The sequence below is a fragment of the Eulemur rufifrons genome, chromosome 18 (genome assembly GCF_041146395.1).
Source record: "Eulemur rufifrons isolate Redbay chromosome 18, OSU_ERuf_1, whole genome shotgun sequence".
NCBI classification, from domain to species: Eukaryota; Metazoa; Chordata; class Mammalia; order Primates; family Lemuridae; genus Eulemur; species Eulemur rufifrons.
Genome location: NC_091000.1, coordinates 43,157,722 through 43,179,693, shown reverse-complemented (window position 1 = coordinate 43,179,693; position 21,972 = coordinate 43,157,722). Strand labels below are relative to the sequence as shown.

The following is a 21,972-nucleotide window of genomic DNA, read 5'->3' as shown; positions in this document are numbered from 1 at the left end:
TTTCTTAGATCCATCAGAGACTTGAGGTTGTAAGGCAAACTACTACTTTGACAGCTGGAGAGACAGAAAAACAGAGAAACACAGCTTGGATCAGCTCTCCGGGAGCCATAAACTGGAAGGAACACTTAAAAGGTAATTGATGAGTTGCTAGAGTTGAGGTCTCCAACCCCTGGGCAGCGTACAAGTACCAGTCTGTGGCCTGTTAGGAACTGGGCCACACAGCAGGAGATGAGTGGCCAGTGAGTGAGCAAACCTTCCTCTGTATTTACAGCTGCTCCCCATGGCTCCCATCACCGCATAAGCTCCAGCTCATGTCAGATCAGCAGCGGCATTAGATTCCCATAGGATCATGAACCCTACTGTGAACTGCACATGCGAGGGACCTAGGTTGCACGCTCCTTATGAGAATCTAATGCCTGATGATCTGAGGTGGAGCTGAGGTGGTGATGCTAGCACTGGGAAGTGGCTACAAGTATAGATTATCAATAACAGAGAGGTTTGACTGCACAATAAATGTAATGCACTGGAATCATCCCCAAACGATCCACCCACACCCTGGCCAGGGGAAAAATTGTCTTCCATGAAACCGGTCCCTGGTGCCAAAAAGGTTGGGGCCGACTGTGCTAGAGGATGAGTGTAGATCGCTGAAGAGTGTAAAGCTCTTGTGGACATAGTCTTAGGGCCCTGGCACTTTCCTGGATTTTGTGACCATGAGCCCCACCAGGTTCTCACAGTGAATATGGGAGAAGAATTCCCTCTTGCTTCAGTGCATGGGGAGAAAAAAAATAAACATTTTGAAATATAACCAGGTGTGATCCTTTTGTAGTTCATAAGCACGATGGTTGGGTTTTCACGCTCATGCGTGAGATGTGCCTCCCTCCAATCTTTGTTATGACGTTGGCACATTACCTGTCTGACATGGAAAAAAACATATAACCAGGTGAAAGTAGCCATGTTTAAATACATCCCAGAATTCTTCAAAACAAAGGCCAGCATTCAAGGAAAACTACTTTATCTGAGCCTCATCTGACTTGGAGGAAGGGCAATTAGACAACCACAGCACCCTCTAGCCTCCCTGTCAGACAAACGGGAGAAACGAGTAAAAATGCCATAAAATGCTCCTGAAGGTCACAGCCCAAGGACCAAGGCCAATAAAAAAATAAACTCAGATTTAATAACAAGACTATAGTATGTTTCCCCTCTCCAATACATTAACACTATCAAAATAGGGCTCTAATATAACAACAGTAGATTACAACACTCCACCCCTGAGTCTTCATCGCTGCCATTGGACCCGCAGAAATGTCCCAAGGTTCAACACCCCATCAGGGACCGCCCATGCTTGAACCACTATTACACCTGGACCTGGTTCAAGCAAATGCCCACAGCCTGGGCACCCACAACCACCACCTAAATAGCCCCAGCCAGCTGCCACTGTCACCTCTGTGGGTAGACCATGGGCAGATCAATCCCACAATGCCAGCCTCTGTGAGGAGAATTTCACCCAGCCCCAACTCAAACTTTTTACAGTGATCTGGGGAACAACCTACCACTTTGCACAAAAATCATCTAGCATCAGTTTGAACTGTGGCAGTCACAGGTGAACGGGACAAACCACTACAGCTGCACTATAGGCAGTTTGTGCACATGCTCCTCACCTGCCTCATCAACAATTCAGAGTAGGAAAGAAGCTCCATCTAGCAACCTCTCCTTCTTCTAATTAAGGTTTGGAAACCAGGAGCACCAAAGCAGGAGAAGATCATTGCCCCAGCTTAGGTAAGAAAGCAAATTCATTCCTCCTCCAACTTTTTGCTTTCTTTAGACCCTCAACAGATTGGATGATGCCCACCCACATCTGGGAGAGTGATCTACTTTACTTAGTCCACCAATTCAAATATTAACTTCTTCCCAAAACCATTTTTTTATAATCTCTTCTAGAAAATAGAACAGTTCCTAGCTCATATGATAAAGACTGCATTACTAGATAATAACATTACAAGAATAGAAAACTACAGACCAATATCTCTCATGAAAATACATGCAAAAATTATCAACACAATATTAGTGTTTCAAATCCAATAATGTCTGTAAAGAACTACTTTCCATGACTGAGTGGAATTGATTCCAAGTATACAAGACTGTTTCATTATTTGAAAATCAAGGCAGGTAATCTATTGCATCAAACACGATGAGTCATATGATCATATCAATAGATGTGGAAAATGCATTTGTCAAATTCCGACAAACTAAGAATGAAGGAAACTTCTTCAACTTGATAAAGAATATCTACAAAAAACCTATGGCTCACATAATTCTTAATGTTTAGAAATGAGATGTTTTCCCCTATGAATGAGAACAAGGCAGTGATATCCCTTCTCAATACGCTTCCTTAACATTTTTCTGGAAGTCCTAGATAATGCAATGAAACAAGGAAAGGAAATAAAATGCATACTGATTAGATTAGAAGATATCAAGCTGTCATTATTCACAGATGACATAATTGCCAATGTAGAAAATCCTAAAGAATCACCAAAAAAATTGTGAAACTAATAAACAATTATAACAAGGTTGCCACATGCAAGGTTAATACACAAAACTCAATTGCTTTCCCATACACGCAATGAACAATTTAAATTTGAAATTACAAACACAGTACTAGTTACATTAGCACAATAATAAAATAAATACTTAGAGGTAAGTTTAACAAAATAGGCACAGGGTCCAATAATAGGAAAATTACAAAAGTCTAACAAAAGATAGCAAAGGTAGAAACAAATTGACGTATATTCGATGTTCATTGATAGATTCAAAATCACTAAAATAGCAGTTTTTCTAACACAATCTCGGAATAAATGCTAGTAAAAATCTCAGCAAGTTATTTTGTGAAAATCAACAAACTGATTCTAAAGGTTATGTGGAAAAGCAAAAGAAGCAATATGGTCAACAAAATTCTGAAGAAAAAAATTAAAGTTGGAGGACTGACACTACTTGACCTCAAAACTACTTATAATGCTATGGAAATCAAGACAGATTGGTATTGACACAAGAATAGACAAATAGATCAGTGGAATAGAATGAGAGTTAAGATATAGGTGCACAAAAATATAGTCAACTAATTTTTCACAAAGGAGCAAAACAAGAGTTTCTCAGCCTGCACTGCACTCTGGGTCTCTTCCTACTCAATTGTCCTTTTCCTGTCTCTTTTCACTCACAGGTGTCAAATCTGCAATATGGTCTTAGGCTTTCCCCAGCTACTCCAGTTCCTTCACTGTTTTATTCTCCAACATATTCTTGTGCTTCTTACCATCTGCTTTTGGAGGACCTGAACTGATACATACCGCTTGAAATTGTGTTGTGCAAATAGTAGATTATCAAATATTTGTTAAATGATTAAATAAGTTGTTGGTTTGCTAAATACCCTGGAGAATGTTTTGGTTTTGCAATCATAAAGCAATCAGCCTCAATTTTTCTGCAAATATGAGAGGAGTCCCAATGCTGTGAAAGCAAAGCTGAAAAGTTCATTGTAGTTATCAAGCTACATCAAAGCCATTCTATCCCAAATGTTATATAAAATAATCTGTTTTGCTTAAGCAATTTTTGGCTGGGTTCCACTTTCAATTAAAAATTCTTAGCATTCAATTTTATTTCATTGAAAAGAAAAAGTTAAGTCAGATCAATGAAGTTATATGCAAGAAGCAATGGTAGCCAAGGATGTTGAATATTCACATAGTAAATTTAACAAGCATTCAATGTAACTATGTTGTATTGAAAAACAAGGCATCAAAGGGATATCTATACCTGCCTCTCCCAATGTTTATTGCAAGCATGATTCACAATAGCAAAGATATGGAATCAACCCAAATGTCCATCAATGGATGATTGGATAAGGGAACTCTGGCATATCTACACAATGAAACACTATTTGACCATAAAAAAAGAATGAAATCCTTTTGTTTGTGGCATTATCGACAGAACCAGAGGTCATTACATTAAGTGAAATAAGCCAAGAACAGAAAAACAAAAATTGCATGTTCTGTTTCATGCATAGAAGCTAAAAAAGTTGCTCTCACAGAGGGAGAGCATAGAATGATAATTATCAGAGCCTAGAAAGGGTGCATGTGTGGGGTGGATGAAGAGAGATTAGTTAATGAGTACAAATGCATAATTAGATAGAAAGAATAAGTTCTAATATTATTAATAGATGCACAGTAGGAGGACCATAGTGAACAATAACAGCTAGAAGAGAGGATTTGAAATGTGCCCAACACAAAGAAATAATAAATGCTTGTGGGGATGGATATTCTAAATACCCTGATTTGATCATTACATATTCTATGCATGTATCAAAATATCACATATACCCCATAAATATATACAGATATTATGTATCAATAACAAATTTTTAAAGAGTATGTGTATGGTTTTAGAATTATGATATCAATCTTTTTCACATTATGGCATAAACAGAAAATCATAATACTTCAAGCAAAACTAAGATAAAATGACAAGACTTCTCATAGCCACAAATCTGGGTACTCCAGCTCCCTAGTACTTGCCTAAGTACCTCCAATGGATGAAGGGATTACCATCTTATTCACACCTGTAATTCATTCATACCATAGCTTCATGGAGTGGTACAGATTCAGGAAGTTATATTTTATAAAACTGTAACATAGGAGGATTTAGGCACAGAGGGAAAGATAAAACATGCAAATGGTCCTGTGTCATGCATGAGAACAGAAACACTAAATAACACCTTTGTAGGAAAAACAAGACAATCATGTAAGTTAAGATTAATTTGTAGGTAGCTACTAAAGATTATAACTGGAATTCATACTTTCCAATGGACTGAAATAATTTATAATAAGGAAAAAAATAGGCCGGGCGCGGTGGCTCACGCCTGTAATCCTAGCTCTCTGGGAGGCCGAGGTGGGCGGATCGTTTGAGCTCAGGAGTTCGAGACCAGCCTGAGCAAGAGCGAGACCCCATCTCTACTAAAAATAGAAAGAAATTATATGGACAGCTAAAAATATATATAGAAAAAATTAGCCGGGCATGGTGGTGCATGCCTGTAGTCCCAACTACTCGGGAGGCTGAGACAGGAGGATCCCTTGAGCTCAGGAGTTTGAGGTTGCTGTGAGCTAGGCTGACGCCATGGCACTCACTCTAGCCTGGGCAACAAAGTGAGACTCTGTCTCAAAAAAAAAAAAAAAAAAAAAAAGGAAAAAAATAAATAACAGTTGATTACTTCAAAGAAGAGGGGTAAGAAAGACAATGGAAAAAATAAAGCAAAGAGAAAATGTAAAATAAGATGGCAGAAATCAGTTGATATAAATAAGTAGTTACATAATTGTCAATAAGTTAACTGTATTGATATTAAAGGACTAAAATTTTCATATGGTCCATAAAAAACCCACTTACATGTATATACTAGATCATTTTTGAAATGGGATAAAATAGATTGAAAATGAAGAGAATACAGGAGGCATATTCTGGCTAAATATCAACATGACACAATATAAAAAGACTCAAGAGAGGAAGAAAGATACTACATTATAAGAAAAAATCCACAAAATACATAAAATAATTACTATTTCTGTACCTAATAATAGGCTCAAATTTTCAAAAGATATAAACAACAGAATTATAAGGAAAAATTAAAAATCAGCAATATAATGAGTGTGATATTAACACAATTTTCAAGGGAAATTAAATCCCAAGCAGGCAAGAAATAAGTAAGTATATAGAAGATCAGAGAAACATGATTAGTCTGATATAACAGGTACAAAGAAAACATTTATCCCAACAGAGAAATGTATGCATTTAAAATAGACATGAAACATTTGTAAATATTGGCATCCTATAGTCAAGAAAGAATGGCTCCAAAAATTCTGGAGATTTGCTGGTATTTCCTCTGATCTCAATGCAATAAAATTAGAAATCATTAAAATTATATTGTTAAAACATAGTCATTCCACATTTAAAAACTGAAAATATAGCTATAAATCATCTACAATTTATAACAGCAATTAAGATATATTTAGAACTAAGTCACAATGAAATCATTACATAACAAAATGTATGGGAAGCAGGCAAATTGTTACTTATAAATAATTTATAGCCTTTCATACAAATAGAGAAAGCCAAAAATTTTAAAATAAGGAAAGTAAAAATTCAAATGAACTACTTGTGGTAAGTTGTATGCATAAATTTAATGAGTTAAGGAATAAAAATGTTTGCCCTCTAAGGTAGAACAAAACTAAAATGTAATTCTTTGAAAATCATAACAGGAAAAAAAAAATCATTGAATAAACTAATCAAAGCCAAAACAAAACATAACAAGCAAACAAATACCATAAAAGATACCATCAAAATTCAATACTGAGTATAAAGTAAAGACATTAAATCAATCTATGTGTACATTTGGAATTTAAAAGTCATACAAAAATTTTATTAAATAATTCAGCAATCTAAATTTGAAAATATAAACAAAATGGTTACATTTCAAGACAAATATAAATGACTAAATTAGTTTTAAAAAATGGCAAGATTTTAAAATAGACCAAGAAGCTGAAGTTGCAGAAGTAAGCAAAATTCTACAAATGCACACAACCAAATTTCACTAAAACTTCTAAGAACAGCTAACTCTTAATCCTTATCTTGCACAATTTTTTGCAGAGAATATAAGAAAGAATAGCTACCAGATTCATTTATGCAGTTTACATAGTCTTTATAACAAAATTGGAAGATGTACAAGAAAACAAAATTACATAGAACATTCTTGCCTTATTAAAATAAATGCAATTCATTTTTATAACTTAGCAAATTAAATCCAGCACCTTATCCAAGATAAATCACAATCTCCAAGCCTGTAGAATTTTAGAATGGCTTATCAAGATAACTAATAAAAAAATTAACCTTAATAACAAATTAAGGGAGAAAAATAGACATGATTTTCTCATAGGCAGAAAAAATATTTTGTAGAGTCACAGATTTAGTGAGTATCCAAGCTTGGGTATGTGAGTTTAATTCCAGACTTGCTTTACTGTGCTTCCAATACACCTTGGAAGATAAGAGAAAAGCATGCAAATCCTTCCATTCTTATGTTGTCATGTATTATTATTTTTGTACTTGAATAAAATATACTAATTAAAATGAATCCCTAAGTTTTCTACACTTTGCTCTTTTAATCATCTAACTTAACCTTCCTTTCTACTTCCACCTTGTAGGACACAATCTTTTGCCTTATTCTGATGTCAGTCGTATTCCACCTGCCAGGCCTCTGAGCCTACACACAGACCCAGTATGTGATATTCACACTCTAAAACTATTTCAGGATTACGTCTAGAAAATGATATGACATCAAACTTAAACATATTTTATAGTTTTGTTAATTTATAGAAATAATTCCACAAAAATGGATTAAAACTACTAGAAATTAAACATAGTAAAAATTATCCATGATATAAATATAATCAAATCCTTCATACTTCAAAGCAAATTGAGTAACTTTATAGTTACTATGTAGGTTTTGATATGAATTAAAGTTTATATACAGATACTTCTGAGTTCTTTAGAAAGCGTTTAGTGTAGACTCTGTTGGACATTTATACTTTAGAATTAATAATCACCTATTTCAGTATAAAATTACAAACAACCTGTTTTTTGGAAACAAACCAACCAACGAATTACAACAGAAAATAATACCCCCATTTCTCTCACTGCATTTCTCACTACGGAAATATACCCAGAAACAGGAAACACAATATTTTATGTTGCTGAATTAGCAGGGAGAGGGTACAACAGTGCCTAAAGCCATAATTTGTAATAGCATACTAAAAAATATTCATCAACCACAGATGGAGCTCAAATTATCTGCAGAACAAAACTGGAAATACCTGTAACTTAGAGGTAGTTCAGAAAGTAATAAAGGCAGTTGGCAGATTCTTCACCAAATGTTCCTTCTGGAGCTCCTGTCAACTCTCTTCAAAGATAACATCCTAGGATTACCAGATTTGGCATGCTGATTTGTAGTGAGATAAAACATCTTGGTGTATTTTTCTGTACTGATAGTAGTTTAGAAATGACCATACACTTTCCAAAACCATGTAGTTTTGCTTACATTGCCATTAATGCTCCAATGCAGATTGTCTTTTTTTTCTCTAAGGGGTAAATATAAATACGTATCTGTGAAAAAAAAATTTGGCCAACTTTTATATTTGTTTGCTTTCAGGGAGTTATTTTTTTTGAAAATATATTAAAATCCATTCAGTTTGGATTTAAAAAGTAATATGTAACTTATGAATTATGATATATGAAAAAATTCATAATTATTGCATCATCATTTGCAAAATTAATTTAAAAGATTGAGAAGTAGTCTACTAAATAAAGTACGGGCCAGGAGAGACTGGTAAGCATGACAGGGAGGTTGTTATTATTTTTTCCTGCCATTTTATAATTATGCCATATGGGTTATGTGTTCATCTCAAATCCTTTAGGGGAAATTGTGGAGAATTTCAAAAAGATTAACATTAATTTATGAATGAATAAGTGAATAAATTAATAAATATATGAAATGCAGAGAAATGTTCCCAGAGAATAATAGCACAAGATAGGCACAAAAAAAAAAAAAGAGATGACATAGCCTTAGGCTATCTTAAGAGAGTGGGTCTCCAAGTGCTATTGCTGGAGCGGTAGCATAAGCATCACCTAGGAAATTATTAGGAATGTGAATTCTCAGGATCCTCCCCAAACCTACTTGAATTCAGAACTCTAAGGAAATGTTCCTGGAATTTCTGTTTTGAAGATGTCTGCAGGAGATTCTGATATATGTTAAAGTTTGAAAACCACTGTTCTAAGATCTTAGCTTCACAATTCTACTGTATAACCTAGCCTTTCACTCTTCTGTTCTCCTAGACTATTCCATGCCTTCTCACTCCATACACCTCTAAATCTTCTCCCTCATTCTCATTCTAATTGAATAACTGTGTTTCCTATTTTACTGAATAGGAAAATTTTACAGCAGTTATCAGAACGGAGTTTCTACGTGATGACACCACCATACTTGACAACTAACTCACATCTGCCCATTTACTCTGCTGTTGCTCCTGTTGCCATGGAAGAACGGTACACACTCTGGTATAAGGCCAGTGGCCACTCCTGTACGTGTGGTCCTATCCACTCTCACCTGATCAAGGACAGAACCCAAAAACCACCCCCTCTCTCTTGCATCATCATTTTGTTTTCCTATTTACTGGAATATATTTAGCACCATGGAAACATCTTATAAATTCTTCCATTAAAAAATCTGCTCTTGACTCCACATGATCTGATCTCCAGCTCCTAAAAATTTTATTCTCATCTCTTTTTTCTTTCTTTCTTGCTCACTTTGCTCCAGTCTTTGTGGTTCCTGAAGCACTCCAGGCACATTCCAAAAAAGACCTCTGCTCTTAGCTGTCTCCTCAGTCTGGAATTTTCTTTGTGCAGACTATTGCTTACTTTCTCATCTTCGTTAAGGTTAAATTTCAGTCTCACTTTATCAGTGAGACCTACCTCAAAACTGGATAACCAGGCTCTCACCCTGATCCTCGGTATTTTTTTGTCTTATACACATTTTTGCTGTTTCTGTAACTTTTCCCATGCTTCAAAAACTATGTAATTTACTTATTTATTATTCTATTTTTTTCATTTCAAATATTTCATTTTTAATTATTATGGATACATAGTAGTTGTATATATTTATAAGGTTATTATACTATTGTTTATTTTCTTTGTTGCAGTGACAGAATATAAGGTCTGGAATACCAAATATCTCCATTTTATTTCCTCAGTCATTCCTTATCTAGAACAAGTCCTGAACTCCTGATAGATTAACAAGTATTCAGTAAGTAAATTAATGAGAAGATATGAAATACACTAGTTTGAGAGTCCTTTTTAACACTTAACATTAACTGAAAAAAGGAGTCAATACAGAATTATTGAGTTGAAACTAGAGGTGGAGACTGCCATATAGCCTCTTTGGATTTTTCACTCCAGTAAGTAAACAGGCATAGAAATGAGTTACTGTAGTGAAACAGGGAAATATATCCTGTTATGGACTGAATGTTTATATTCCCCCTAAATTTGTATTTTGAAATACTAACCCCCAATGTGATGGCATTTGAATTACATGAGTTGAAACACATGTTTGAGGAATAAGAGTTTTCTATTCAGCAATGTTCAGGTCCAGAGTTGACAATGACTTCCTGATTTTGCCAGGCCATGCAGTGATTCATCACACCTTTTTGGATCTGCCCGAGCCTTCCTTTGCCTTTGTAATTATTTCCACAACCACACAGGAAGGGAGGTTCTGGGTAATGTAGTTCAAATTTATCTAAGTTAATATAGTACAAAACATTCACAGTCCACCTCTTAATCAACGAGGTATGCGTACTAGATATGCTCTGTTAACTATTCTCCAATTCCATAATAGACACTATTTGCTATCATAACTTACATAACCAAAAACATGCTGTCTCACTTCCCAAAAGAGTATACAAAGTCCCATGTATCATTTATTTATCTTTGGTTGAGATTTGAGTCTACTTCCACTGTCACAAACCCTTTTATATCCTTAAGTACTAATGTATAATTTTAACCATTATTGAAACATTTTATTTCAGCTAATGGGTGAATAGATGGGGGCAAAAAATAATTACTTAATATATAAACAGATGTTTTTATATAAAAATAAAGAAGGAACTATCATAACTATTACATTCCTTATTTCTTCAACTGGTCATATTTTATAGTTGCTGAAATATTCTTCTTCCACTATCCACTCAATATCCCTTTTACCCTCAGCAAGTAACTTGCCTATTCATGACTGCTTGCCTTGCAGAGTGGCCAAAATTTTGTTCTGAGAGGCATGCATCATAGAAGTCTTGTCTGTTCTGGATCATTAGAGTTTTTCATTAATTTTTATCACAAAACATGAGATTCCAGAGAGGTTTCTTACGGGTTATTCTTCATTGTAGACATATAACTCCTTACTCCTATAGTAATAGTAGCAACTCAATTTCTTTTTGAAAGTGAGGATATACTTTGGTCAGTTCAGGCTACAATAAAAAAATATCATAGACTGGGTCCCTTAAACAACAAATATGTATTTATATTTTTATTTATTTATTAGAGATAGGGCCTCACTCATTGCCCAGGCTGGAGTGTAGTGGCACAATCATAGCTCACTGTAACCTCAAATTCCTGAGCTCAAAAGATCCTCCACCCCTATCCTCCATATTAGCTGGGCCTACAGGCATGCACCATAATGCCTGGCTAATGTTTTTCACTCTTGCAGTGGGTGGGAGTCTCACTATATTGACTAGGCTGGTCTTGAACTCCTGGCATCAAATGATCCTCCTATCCTCAGTGATCTTCCCAAATCTGTCTCCCACAGTGCTGGGATTACAGGCATGAGCTACTGCACCCAGCTGACAAACATTCATTAATCACATCTCTAGAGTCTGGGAAGTCCAAGATCAGGGCTCTGTATTTCTTCTTATAAGGGAATTAATCCCATACACAAGGGCTCCACCCTCATGACTTACCTATATACCAAAGGCCATATCTTCAAATACCATCACATTGGGGGTTAGGATTTCCAAATACAAATTTAGGGGGAACATAAACATTCAGTCCATAACAGGATATATTACCCTATTTCACTACAGTAACTCACTTCTATATCTGTTTACTTACTAGAATGAAGAGTCCAAAGAGGCTATATGGCAACATCAACCTCTAGTTTAATGGAACCATTGCTTTGTCCCCTGCTGGAAGCATTCCTTGCAATGAAACTACAACATGGATATGTGCAGAGACCAAAGTTATGGAGATGGAAAAAAAATGTTTACTGTTCAATAATATAGGAATAATAATGAAATAAGCTTATGCCACTTCACCTCCTTGAATTATGGACCTCTGAACACTAGTTTTGGGACAAAGAGCATATACATGCTCTTTGGTTTATTTAGAGCATATACATATGCAGAATTACATTATCCTAACCGCAGCATACTGTCCCCAGCTTGCACTATATATGAGTTTCTGAAAGGTCACTCACTATTCTTTTTTTTCAACATTATTGAGATATGATTCACAAATGAAATTATATAAATTTAAAATGTGCAATGTGAGGATTTGATACACATATGTATTATAAAATGCTTATCAGAGCAAACTTATCACCTCACTAAATTACCATTTGTATGAGAATGTATTAAGAACATTTAAGATCTTTGATGAGGGGTTAGTAATCAAAATATATAAGAAGCTCATAACTCAATAGCAAAAATCCAAATAATTCAATTTAAAAATTGGCAAAGGACTTGAACTGACTTTTTTCTGTTAGTAGACATTTTTACAAAGAAGACATACAAATGGCAAAGGGGTACATTAAAAGATGCTTGCTCAGTGAAATCCAAATCAAAATCATGAGCTATCACCCCACACTTGTTAGGATGGCTATCATGAAAAAGACAAGAGCTATGTATTAGTGAGGATGTAGAGAAAAGAGAACCATCATACACTGTTGGTTGCAAAGGAAATTAGTACAGTCATTATGGAAAACAGTATGAAGGGCCCTCAAAAAAAAAAAAAAATAGAACTATTGTAAGATACAGCAATCCCACTTCTGGATATATATCCAAAGAAACAAAATCAATAGCTCAAATAGCTCTCTACACTCCTATGTTCATTGCAGCATTTTTCACAATAGCCAAGACATGGAAACAAACCAAGTGTCCGTGGATAGATGAATGGATAAAAAAATTGTGAGATTTTATATAAATATATATACACACACATATATACATACACATACCCCATTATTTATAATTATATATTACATTTTATATATTTTTATATATTATGGAATATTATTCAGCTATGGAAAAAGAGAAATCTTGACCCTTATGACAACATAGATGAATGTCTGGGGAATTTTGCTAAGTGAAATAAGACAGACAGAGGAAGATAAGAAAGATAAGGAGGGTCTCACTTATATGTGGAATCTAAAAAAGTCAATCTCATAGAAACAGAGAGTAGAATGGTGGTTGCCTAGGGCTGGGCATTGAAGAAAATGGGGAGATGTTGGTCAAAATGTACAAAGTTTCAGTTATAAGCTGAATAAATTCTGGGAATCTAATGTACAGATTTGTGACTATAGTTAACAATAAAGACATGCACTAGTCTACTAAAACAGCTATTTCAGGGTGCGGCTAATTGTAGCAAGACCAGTAAATTCCACAAGCATGCATTCATTGTTAAATTTCATCTTACATAAAGTGAGTTACTTGATCAGAAGCAATAAAGTATAGAAATACATGATAGTGAATAAGTTATTCTGTGACTATACAAATAGTGGCTTGGACAGAAGCATTGCAGGCAGGGAAGGTAAAGTCACATATGGGGTAAAATATTTCTTCTGTGATGGGAGTACTCAGCGGAGGCAAACTGCCATGGTTAGCTAGATGAATCCCTTAGAGAATAGCACCATATTGGAATCTCTGTGTGCCAGCTGAGTGTGCACTCAGCAAGGGCCAACATGCTGTTGGCAAGTCAGACACTCAGCAAAAGGTTTTGTTTAGTGAGCTCATGCATAACTTAATCCCTGCTGTCACAGTCACTGTGTTTGCAAGGACAGAGTGGTTAGGGAAAAGGTTGAATGATTCATCCTAAAGAGCAGAGTATTTTATCCACCTAATTACTAAGATTATCCTCTGTTGAGGTTTCTCCTAGGTTAGCATTTATGTTGGACACAGATATCTTCACATTCTGTGTCAACTTGAAGATGTCTATCCATATATTAATATTTATTCACCAAAAATCTTTTCCTCAAATTTCCCCATTATATCTTTTCCAAGTTACCCACCATCCATCCAAATTTTCACTGCTCATCCATCAATGTAGAGCTATGTATTTACCAATCTCTCCTTCTAGGAAAAATGAATAACTTAGTGCACTGCTCAAAATTCTTCCCACGAGGAAGATTTTCCTTCACGTTTGTTCTTTATAAGCCCCCTTGTGTGGGGTTGTGGCAATGCAGCCATCCACTTCAGATGGTGCCAAGGTATCTTCAAAATCATGTGTAGAAACTTCACCAAGGCAAAAAGCCCCTTGTATTTTGAGATTTATTTCCCTCCCTCTGGAATACATGTCCCTTACCACAATTTCTAATATGATTGCTCTTTCCCTTTGACTCAGCTAAGCAGCAGAAATGCTGGTGAATCTAATGAACCAGAAGGATGCTCCATTAGTAGATAGCCTGTGTAGGATAGTTTGTGTTGGAGATTTGACATGGTTTTGCAGTTAAACCATGGAGATACATACCTAACCACCTGGCTTAAAGTCAGCTTATTCTGATGGTCTTTGTTAATAGCTATGGGTGGTGGTGATGGGAAATTCACTGCATCAGTAACTATATACCAAATGTGTCAAAGAATGTGTTGCTTTGCTTTAGCTATAAAGCCAAATCTGGCTTAACTGTGGAAGTCAGAGTCCCTATATGATTAAGTTTATGATAATCCATTCTCATTCTTCATGATTCATCTATCTTCTGCATCAGTCTGTAGAACAGGAAGGAGAACAGGAGTGACTCCATGACAGACTGGACCTCCTGGAATAGGCCTAAGTTTTGGTTTCCCCGACGCTGGTCCTCCCCTTCCCAGGAATGCCGCTGGTAACAACTAAAAGGTCCCGGGACTTGGAACCAACCAATCGGGAGCCAACATGTTCAGCCACTTTTGAAGGAGCAAATGAACTAAGGGAGGGAGGGGGATGGTGTGCCCAGTGCATGTAACCTACTGAAAAGTATAAAAGCTTAGTTTTTACCCTAGGGCAGGGTCCTGGTTCGTGGAGAGGCCACTGCATTGGCGCTCTGGGACTTGGACCCTAGCTTGAGCTAGCCAATAAACTCCTTTGCCTTTTGCAGCCTCAGTGACTCTGCCTCTCTGTTCCTGGGGCCAAGGGGAACCAGTTCTAACAAGTCAAATAGACAAGTTGAAAGAGGTTGTGGTAGGAATCACCAGCCTTTATCATTCATATCCTTAATGCTGGCGATTATCTCTGCCATCTCTCCAGGAATGTGGCAATGAAGAGCCAGTTCTGTTTTCTATTTGGCCTTTTAATTGAAATAACACTCACATCAGGGGTCAAGGACACAATGTGATTATTTCAGATGACAATATGTCTATTCCATACTAGGGAAATATTGACAAAACTTTTCATGACACATTAGGCCCACGGAGAGATGAACCTGAACAAATTCTCAGTTTTATCACCTGCCCTTCATAAGCATCTGCTCTCACAGGGGGACCAAAGGCATTTTGGATTTCTAGGAAACTGTGTCAGTTAAGAGCCAGTATCTAATTATGTCCCCAAAGTCTAGTTATGTCCCTTTATCCAATGCTCCATCACCCCGGTAAATGGCTGCATGTACTGTTGAAAAAAAGCTACAATTTTATAGTAACTTATTTAACAGTGTAGCAGGATGATCCCTGAAGAATCAACTAGCCAAAATCAGTGGTCTCTGCTGGTCATACTATTTTGATTACTGCCTCTACTCTGCCACCTATACAGATAACAATGCACATTTTGTTTCCAGCAATGAAATCCTTCAGTGTGGTCACTGACACCCTAAAATACCATCGTCTCCAATGGATTACAGGAAGCCAGTGATCTGACAGAGATTCCCATACTATTTTTCACTCTACAGAGAATACCCACCACAGAACAGTTGAACAATAACTGGCTCCGGCACGTTTGTGTTTCTTATAGCCTCAGTGAAGGGAATAGCATCTAGATGCTCTCACATGTCCTTAGTTAGGGAAGGATTGAGCAGTTTTCAAATGAAAATTCTGCTCTAGCATTTAAACCTCCCTAAACCTTTGGATACCTTCTTTTACAGTATGCCATGGAAGTTCTGGGTTTTTTTTTTTTTTTCCATTTTATGCAATATAGGTCACATTTGGGTTCACGTTTCAGTCAAATGGCCTAAAAAAAATTGTCATAGAGTCTCTTCCAACTGCTACAGTGATAATATGGACAGTACAGAATCCACAATATGTAACAACACATATGACTTGGTCTAACATTATTTTATTCCACCCTTAGAAAGTATTAATATAAAATAAGAAAATCTTACATTCTTTTCACTCTCTTTACAGGATATAATTTATATTTTACCACTTGGGGTGTAGGGATCATCCCTGAGCAAGAATTGGCTTGAGCTCAGAGTCAGCAAACCTGGACGTACTTCATGGGTCCAAAGGTCAATGGGTCCAGAAAGCTCCTTGAGGCCAGAAGTCAATGGGTCCAGACACAGCCCATTGACTGCTGAATGCTTCTTGGAGCTAAAGGTCAATGGCCTATTGAAACAGACAAACTGTTTCCTATGGCAAATAGCCAAGGTGTGTCTCATTGTCCTGCATGCGGGTAATGAGGTCCAAAGGTTAAGATGCAAACGTTTGCCTTCCCTTGAGCGATTTCCATAAGAAATGGAACATGTCGCCTCAGGGCTCTAAAGATAGTCATGTACCAGGAAGTAGCTGCTGGACAAAAGGAGTATAAAAATAAAGCGACTGGTGCTTTACTGCACTGCAGTCTTTACCGTCTTTGTGTGTCTGCGTGTTTCTTTGTGTTGTCTGTATGTATGTTTATGTGTTCATCCTCCGTTCTGTAATTGGGCCACAATATGGGGCCTTCAGCTTTGAATCTAATTTAGCTCTAGAAGCAATGAAAGGTAGTGAGGATAGTCCTCAGAAACATCAGCAGTTCCCTTCATGTGATTGTTTCTTCAGGCAAGGGGAGACCACGCCTCTCAAGGGGGGAAGGGTGCTTCTACTGGCAGAGGAGGCTCAGCAGAATTTGTAAAATCAAGATCCCTAGTTTTATAAGACTTCAGACATAATGACTCCATCTCAATTTTCAGTGTCCCATTCCTGTCTAATCAATGCCTTAATTTAACATGAGACCTTGTGAGACTGTAAATTCAATTTGCATTGCAATTAAATCACCCATAAGACTAAGCTGCAGGTTTGAGTTTTATAATCTTGGCTCTGTGTCTATAGGGACTACAGGTTTATTTTAGAATCATCACAAACTTTTTCTGATCACTTTCCTAAATCTGTAGTTGTGAATTTAAAGCTCTGAACCACTAATTGTTTTTTTCTCTCCTCTGAGTACTGTAGCACAATTAAATGCAACCAATCAACTAAATCATGCTACTTATTTTCACTAAGATATTACTGGCAGCAACAGCAACTACTTTGTCTTCTGAGACATTTTATTACAAGAGTCTAATGGTAGTATAATAATTTAAGTGACTGTTTGCCACAGATTGCCACGGGCTACCTGCCCCCTTTACCACTGGGAACAATGACATTAATTCCATTAATACTAATCATATCAGATAAATTTTTCAGGGAACCCATCCTGAAAGTTGTGAATATTGGAACTGCTTATAAGACTGGTCTCTTAATCAGTCAGGGATTGATCAAGGAAGAAAAAACAATATGAGTGAAGCAAAGGTAGGGATGTATTAATGTAATTAGCCTTTTCACAATTGTGGAAGCATGTGACAATTTGTACATAAAGCTCTTATCTATGTAACTAATGGTGGGTAAGACATTGTTAAAAAAAAATAAGCTATACCTGAAGTAGAAGAGAGCAAGGACACAGTAGAACGCACAAGGACTACCTGGACTCTATGAGTATAAACCTTCAACCTTGATGATGTGGATGACCTGACAAAGAACCGACACCTTTGTAATAACCCTGCCTGCACACATGGCCCAGAATTGGAATATATGAAGCAGGAGTTCAGGAAGGAGCTGAGGACCTGTGGGGCTGGGTGCAGGACCATGCCAATCAAGTGACCCAGCAGGTAAGTGACAATGTACACGAGATACAGTGCCAGTAGATGCCCTTCATTAATCTTCACAGTGCTGCCACACTTCCACCTTCCATATTTCTTTTGTTGAAAACCCTAATTCAGACCCATACAGGAAAGTGATTTCTGAAAAATGTACTTCCAATGGAGCTAAGTTGGGAGCAAAAATTCACCACAAGCCACGTCAGATATCATTGCAATTGCATGCTTAATGTCCACATTCCTTTCTAGGCAATATCTTTAAAGGCAAAGGCAATATCTTGTCTATTAGTTTATTTCTAGCATATAGTCCAATGGTTAAAACATAGAAGAACCCAAAAAGATACATGTAGTATAAGCAAATATATACATAATCTTAATAAGTGAATAGAATGGGAGTAGCCAGTGTTAAGGGGGTACATTTTTAAGCAGATAAATTGAGGTAAGTAAAGAGGGTTAACAATAACAAAATGCAAGGTGTGTTTAGGAATCAATGAGCATATCAGTTCAATTAAGATAGATTTAATATAGGAAAAAAGGAGAAGTTATTTTGGAAATACAGTTAAAAACAGATTTCAAAAGAGCTTTAATGACAAACTGTGAAATGTGAAACCTGATATATGTTACAGTTCAATGAAAATGTAATGTCTTTAAAAGACACTTTAAACGTTCCTATATTCATGAATAAATGTGTCTTCTTAATCAAAAGACATTAGAAGTTACATTATAAAATATTACTTAAGACTTAGAGATTTGTTTTTATGTGTCTCTTAAATCGCAATGTGATTTATATGCCTTTTATATATGCTCTGGGCTTTTGGCTTTGCTGCTACACTAATAAGAGTTGTTAAATTCTTCCTCATTTTTTCTAACCATCATTGGATAGGTTATAATTTAATTTCAAGTTCTAAGAATCAATTTAGAATGTACTTTATATCTAAGGAATGTTCTGTATTTGTATCGAGTGCATTATATATATATACACACATATATATAGTTCAGATATTTCAATTAACATACTGATATGCCAATAAATAATATAGTTTAATTCACAACTGTTTGAGCCTACACCCATATTAGTAACATAAATCAGCTTATTTTAAAGGTTCCTATAGCTTTGTATTATAGATCTATATGTAATAGACTTTTTCATGTGTTCTCCAGGACAGAAGCCCAATATTCTTTCATTTTGGAATCCTTGTTAAGCCAGTTTTCAACCCAAAATTTAATGTAGAATCATTCTCCAAAGGATATCACCACTAACACTGCCATACCAACCTCACAAAGGCCTACAGATCTTCACGTAAATCTTCCTAGCTAACTAAGGAGGCTTTCCTTGATTATACTGGAAATATCTAAGATCAGGCTGAAACTTTTAAAAATGCTTTTGTGAGAGTATAGAAGATGTCTTCCTAGGTTTGCCAATCACCTATTTACTTCCAGATCCATTTCTTATCCTTCTCTTGCAAGTTACATTTCCCAGGCTCTCTTGCCCTCTGGCTTCTCTATAGATTTGGTTACTGGAAGGCAATTGTGGATGATTTGAGGGAAGGAAGGAGGAAAGAAGTGAAAATGGGATGAATTAAGAGAAATCAGAGTCTTTCTTCTGATTTTTTTGTGCCTCCAGTGATAGATCTAGTAGTGGCCTTGTATGCTCTTTGATTGTGTGACATTGATCTAACACTCTTTTTGTGCCACTGGCTCTTGTAGGAGCAGCATTGCGTTGGCTCAAACTCAGTCTACAATGTTGTGCTTTCTGGTCTCCTTCCTTGTACCTCCTGGCCTAGGCATAGTGGCGTCTTCTATTGCTAATCTCTAGATTATATCACCATTTATTGCTATAATCCTCAGCCTTTCCATCAATCTGTTTAACCATTTTCTTGAATAAAATTCCCTAGGCTTAAAATACCTGGAATAGTCTCTATTTTCCTAAATAAACCCTCACTGATACACACTCTAATCTGACAAAAATCAGAATAAATTATAGATTTTTCCAGCCAAGAACTACTCCTTCATCATTTGTAGTCAAGCTCTGCATCTTCCGAAACCTTTACTTGCTAACAGCAAGCAAAATTTAACAGAAATGGATACTACATTAGAGACATGGTTTAGCCCAAATCCAGATGTACAAAATAATGACTTTCTAATGAGTACCACAATTTGGAAAGGCACACTTTATATTATTAAACAGAATATTCATCTTTGTTCTTGGGTTACTTTATGCAACTCTTTACAAACGGTAGGCACTTCCCTTATATGCGCATAATAAAGAGTTCACTAAAATGTTTGTGTGTTTTAGATCACTTTGAAAAGAAAATTACTCCTAAGATAAAATCTTATTCCTTTCCAAAAAAGAAGAAACATATGACAATTTTTATTAAGTTTCTGACCTGCCACTTAAACAAAGCAGCAAAACAGAAACATTGTGTTGTATACATAATTTTGGGCAAAACATATGAAAACATTTATAAATAAATATAAACACAGATATAGAAAAAAATACTTATGTCTAGACATTCTTGCCATTTGTTATAATAGTTTCAAAAATATTAAGAAAAGATTAAATAATAAAAATTAAATATCATGAGAATTTGCAACTGTTTTGACTTAGTTGCAAAAAATTTAGTGGAAAAAATTTAATTTTTGTAGTAATTAATGCAACTGCTTTCCTTTTATTACATTCATGCTAAGCATATTGTTGTAAATAATCTTCTTAGAGATATTTTTAAATGCCTTCATATGCTATTTACCTTACTACCTGCATCCTGTTTCTACACACAGCCCTGCTTTCTCACATACTTTTCTTGTTCCTCCAGATACTGTTCTTGCTGTCTTCTCAGTCCACTCAGTACACTCACCCACTTTCACAACTCAGCTGTAAAATGCATAACTCCTTTAAATATGTTAGCTCTCAAAGATGAAAAAATATAAAATTAAAAGTCCTTTTTATATTACTTTCGTATATAGAGAGAGGAAAATAATGTTTTTTCCTTCTAAAATTCTTATTTCAAGAACATCATCAAGCCTTAGTAATTTCTTCATGAATAGGCTAAAATATTAACTTATTCAATTTGTAAGCCACCATCTATAAGTGCTAGTACTATGGATCCAAGATCTTAATGAAGTGTATGTTCTAGTTCTGAGAGACAGAAATTATAAGGGAGTAATATTATTTCAGAATATAGTAAATTCAAAATAAGACACAAATATGCTGTAAGATTTGATACAGAATACTTAAAGATGATGAAAAGGGCAGCTAAGACAAGGTATCTTTGAATAGTGACATTAGCAAAATGGTAAAACAGCAAGTCCAGACCCTTACACCCCCATAGAAACACTGATTTAGCAATGATATATGAACACAACAATTTTATAAGAGGTCCAAAATCCATGTAACAGTTGTAGTACCCTGGACAAGCACATAACCAATAACAGCCACACTGAGATGAATAAGAACATCTTTACCTTACTCATGCCAGCTCCTCCCACAAGCCAGCACAGCTCGGGGCTAAGAGAGATCAATTCAGCCACAATTTTTCCCTCAGGAGAAAAGAGAATTGAGCATGCATCCAACTTCCTTGGCCTATCAGGGTGCTGCCTGAGAGACATGTTTCTGTTTCACTTTACCCAGAGTGCTGAAGGAATGAGTGAGAACAGCTTGAACACCTGGGGGTAGTTAAGAACAAAGACAAGATCAGGTGATTAACTGCAGCTGGAACAACTCTGTGAAATTCACAGAAGGTACACAGCTGTGAAACTCTCCCTTATGAGGAAGAAAGAGAAATTGAGCATGAATACTCATAGAAAATGTTTGAGAAGCTCCCAGAATCTCTAGCTCATCAAATTGGTGAAGGTCTTTCCCTGTCAAATCCAATCTGTAAAGACTGATAGAGGTGACTGTTTCTTCAAATTTGCAGACACCAGTATAAAGCTACAAGGAACATGAAAGACCAGGAAAATATGTCACAACCAAGGGAAAAAATAAACCTCCAGTAACTAACCCTAAAGAAAAGAAGATATATATAAATTGCCTGATGAAGAATTCATCTGACTGGTCAGAATGATAT

General features: G+C 36.0%; 1 non-coding gene across 1 annotated transcript; it reads left to right on the top strand.

Moving 5' to 3' along the window:
* The first annotated feature begins 814 nt into the window (after window positions 1-814).
* On the top strand, window positions 815-919 carry LOC138399256 (small nucleolar RNA U13). The gene has a single exon (XR_011236144.1). It is a non-coding gene; the product is annotated as a small nucleolar RNA U13 (small nucleolar RNA).
* Window positions 920-21,972: the final 21,053 nt, after the last annotated feature.